Source organism: Galeopterus variegatus, unplaced genomic scaffold (assembly GCF_000696425.1).
Source record: "Galeopterus variegatus unplaced genomic scaffold, G_variegatus-3.0.2 Scaffold9657, whole genome shotgun sequence".
In the NCBI taxonomy this organism is placed as follows: domain Eukaryota; kingdom Metazoa; phylum Chordata; class Mammalia; order Dermoptera; family Cynocephalidae; genus Galeopterus; species Galeopterus variegatus.
Genome location: NW_007735768.1, coordinates 18,150 through 22,970, shown reverse-complemented (window position 1 = coordinate 22,970; position 4,821 = coordinate 18,150).

Sequence of the window (4,821 nt, the reverse complement as noted above, 5' to 3'; positions counted from 1 at the left end):
ATGCTGTTGCAATAACTGTACCAGTCTGTAAAAAAATTGTTTCCAGTCATGAAGAGGAGATCACTTTTTCCTCCATAACAAACTCTCTAGCTGAGCTCCATTTTAATTACTTATTTACAATTTGTACAAACTCCTCCTGCACACACACAAAATTTCTACTTCAAATTTATGGTAGTATTGAAATTCAATTTTTAAGATATTAGCTCAATGAATAGTTTTTACCAGAAAAAAAATCAAATTTTAATTCATCCTTTCTTTGAAAAACCTAAAACATGTACCTCTCACCCCTGTCTTCTAAAATTAATTAACAATAAGCAACAGAATAATAAACACAAATTTCCATCTGTACTATTGTATTATCCAACTCCAGGAGAATAATTTATAGAATATTTTCTGCTTGTGGTGACTTCTGGAATTTTGCAACATAGTGGTCTTGGCCCCTGAGTATTTTCAGGACTAACTACTGTGGAAATGAAAATATGGTTTTTGTAAGGGGTAATGATGTCTCTGTGTTATACTAGGCTCTTTGAAAAACTAATTGAACAAATTTAAGACTTTAGAAAAGCTTTTTCAAAATTCAATAAAGACTATTAAAAATTGAGTAACTATGCAATTTTGGGGAACATTTCATCATAAATAGCTCAATTTCAATGTGTTTCTTTATATTGAATTTCTATTCAAGAAGAATTATGGTGGCTTATGCCAGAAAATTTTTGAGATAATTTTTGGAATAAATAATTCGAAATAATAGAAAACTGAAATATTTGAAGAAAAAATGATTTTACACTATAGGATGATGATATAAGAGCCATCATTCAAGATAAAAATAAATCTTAGTTTCTAAGGCACACTATAGTTTGCAATGCCTTCTTCATTTACCTCATTTCATTTCATCCAGGAAAATTTACTCTAGGAGACATTGCTAACTGTTCATTGGAAAATAGTTTACTGTGGTAATTTGCTAAAGAGGAACTAAAGAGCTGTACCTCACTATGCGGACAACTGAAAAGAAATTGTAAACAAATTGTAAACCCTTCAGAGACAAGTATAGGTTAGAGAGACCTGGGATCACAGCCTGTCACTTACTTTGGCAAGTCACTAATTTCAGGTGCCACATATGAAAAAAGAGGGCACTGTGTTACAAGCAGTAGTGAACTGAAAGAATTATTGATATAAACACATAATACTGTGTCTGCCACACACTACATGTACTTAGCTATAATTATTCAGCAAGTCTATTTCATCACAGAGTAGAAGTGGACTTATCCCCTTACTCAGTACCCAACCTATTATACCACACTGCCCTCTGTTCACCCTGATCAGTTATAAATTGTTATACTAGATCAGGTTTTTCACCTTTGTGTATAATCTAGGTGATTATCAGTTCCAGTCAAGATGGTGGAGTAGATGGTCCCCAGCACCACTCTCTCCCACAAATCAACCAGTTTACAGCTATAAAAATGTAACATCAGCCAAGCTGTGGCTGCTGGAGCTCAGGGGAAGAGAAGAGACCTATGGAGTTCATGAAGGCAGGAGAAACCGTGATGAGAGAAAGAAAAACTGCTCTGAGCATTTTGGGCCACAGATGCTTTAAGGCTCCAGCTGCTGAGTGCATGGAGCAGGAGCTGGCAGAAGTCACAGCTGTGCCCTTCAGATGGAGTTACTTGGAGGCAGCAGGGGAGAAGAGGGCCTTGGTGGCCCCCGGGCCAGCGAGACCACTAATATGGTTCCTGTGGACGCACGCAGGAGCGAGGAGCCAGAACAGCTGAAAAAGGGGAGCCATTCAGAGGCCAGTGAGTCATGGCAAGGGACTGGTGCAGGGCCCATCCCATGGCAAGTGTTTAGAGCATGGGCGGTGGGGGAGGAGACAGGTCCACCGGGAGAACACTGGGACACGGCAAGGACAGCCAATCTGCCCCCCAGTCAGCGCAGGACCACTCAGAGAAGACTGGTTAGGAATGCAGAATTGCATGGGGTGCAGTTTGATGAAAAATCTCAGGCCCAGATTAGAGTTTCTACACAACCCAGGTCCAATGAGTATCGGGAGATCCAGGAGTACCTATAAGGTTATCCATTAAACCCTGAGCTGCACAAAAATCCTTCCCTAGGGAAACAGCAGCAAAGCAGCAATTTAGCTCAACCACACAGCTCAAGTACTGGTTCCCACAGGAAGTTCCCCCGTTTTAGAAATAAGCAAAGGACAAAAAAATTAGTTCCAGCCCAGGCACACCAGCAGTACATTGGGGCCCACCAGGGGACATGAGGCATGCAGCCAGGGACCGGACCTCCTTCCCACAACCAGGCACATGGCACCAGCACCTCAGGGCCTGCCTGGGGACCTGAGGCATGGAGAAGGGGAACAGACACTCCCCACAACCAGGCACACCACCAGCGCCCAGGAGCATGCCAAAAACATCACCTTCCTTGAGAATTTCTAACTTTACAACAAAAAAACAAGTAACTCAATTAAAAAATGGGCAAAAGAGCTAAATAGGCATTTCTCAAAGGAAGATATACAAATGGCCAAAAGACACATGAAAAAATAATCAATATCACTCAGCATTCGGTAAATGCAAATCTACACCACACTGAGATACCATCTCACCCTAGTTAGGATAGTTAACATCCAAAAGACTGTGAATGATAAATGCTGGTGAGGTTGCGAGAAAAAGGAACTCTCATACATTGTTGGTGGGAATGCAAAATGGTGCAACCCCTATGGAAAATGGTTTGGAGGTTTTTCAAACAACTGCAGATAGATCTACCACATGACCCAGCTATCCCACTGCTGGGAATATACCCAGAGGAATGGAAATCATCAAGTCGAAGGTATACCTGTTCTCCAATGTTCATTGTAGCACTCTTTACAATAGCTAATAGTTGGAACCAGCCCAAATGTCCATCATCAGATGAGTGGATACGGAAAATGTGGTATATCTACACAGCAGAATACTACACTGCCATAAAAAAGAATGAAATACTGCCATTTGCAACAACGTGGATGGACCTAGAGAGAATTATATGAAGTGAAACTAGTCAGGCACAGAAAGAGAAATATCAAATGTTCTCACTTATTTGTGGGAGCTAAAAATAAATAAATAAGTACACAAACAACCGGGGGGCGGAGGGGCGAGGGAAGAAGACACAACAATTACAATTCCTTGAAGTTGATAACAACAAGCAAACAGAAAGGACATTGTTGGGAGGGAGGAAGGAGGTGTGGCCCACTACAGTCACCACAATAACCATGACTTCTGAGAAAGTGGCTAGACTCCACAACCACCACGCAGATGGTCCGCCAGATGCTGGAGTGCATTGACACAAGGAGAGTCACCAGCAGAGATAAAGAAAAGAAGAGGATGTCTCTCTCCACAAAGCCCATCTCAAAGTGACAGAAGAAGCATCTACTCTATGATAATATTGGGGGACCTGATCACACCTCTCAGCATTGGACAGATCATCTAGGCAACAAATCAACAGAGTGACCATTATTCTTTCAGAAGGAGAGAAGAAATCTAGGGTAATTAGAGGGGGGAGAGAGGGGAATGGGGAGAGATTGGACAAGGGGCATAAAGAATAATTATGATTTTTAACAATATATATGCTAGTAATATTGATTTGCTTAACATATCTCAATGTCGAACCCCCAAAATACGTATACTCGATTTTGATTCAATAAAAATTAAATAATAATAATAATAATAATAATCTGGGTGATTATCAACAGAGGTGTTCATCAGAATAAGCACTTCTAAGCTCCTACCTCAGATTCTGATTTAGCATCTGTACCTGTAAAAACCCAAAAATGATTCTGATGTGTAGCCCCACTGAGAACTGCTAAGCTAGATTATGGGCTGAGAAGGAGCCAGGCCTACTTTTTACCTCCAAATTCTCCAGATTATCAGGGCAAAGCTACTTTGGCCTTTGTTGCTGTTGTTCCTCTGTGGGCTTTCTTTGCTTCCACTTGCAGTGGAATCAGAAGCTGGAATATACCAGGAAATGGCAAAAGTCAAAGTGACCTCCCTCTGATTTTCCCATCTACTGATGTTTTCTTCCATTGTTTTCTGGCCTGGCACATTGACTTATGCTCTTCAGAGGATTTGTAACTGCAGAAGGCTCCTACAAGATAGAACTCACTACAGTTCCAGTCTCAATTCACAGTTCAAATGTGGCATATATGATTTCAAATCAGAGGTCTAATTCAGATAAGAAAGTTTGTTTAAGTGAGACCATATATCCCTATAAAGGAATTAGGGAAAATACATTATTTTTCTCCTATTTTTACCACAAATGGGTTGTTTATAAAAAAACCCGATAACCAGGTAGCCTCTATTGAAGAGAGTTTGTGCATCTCCAGCAGATATTGGGCCATGTATTAGTCTGTTTTCTGTGGCTCATAACGGAATACCTGAAACTGGGTAATTTTATAAAGAAATGAAATTTATTTCTTACAGTTTTGAAGGCTGGGAAGTCTAAGGTCCTGGGGGCACATCTGGTTAAGGCTTTCTTCCTGGTTGGGAGCCTGTGCAAAGTCCCATGGCAATCAGGGTATCACATGTCGAGTGGGGCATGAACAAGAGAACTAACCTGTTCACTTGTCCTCCTTATAAAGCCATCAGAACCATGCCCATGACAACCCATTAAACCATTAACCCATTAATGGATTAATCCATTCATGAGGGCAAGCCCCTCATGATTCAATCACCTACTGAAGGCCCCATCTTTTAAATATTGTAATAGGATTTCCCACCCTCTTAACCCTGTTACAATGAAGATCAAGTTTCCAACACGTGAACTTGGGGGGGGGGGGACATTAAATCT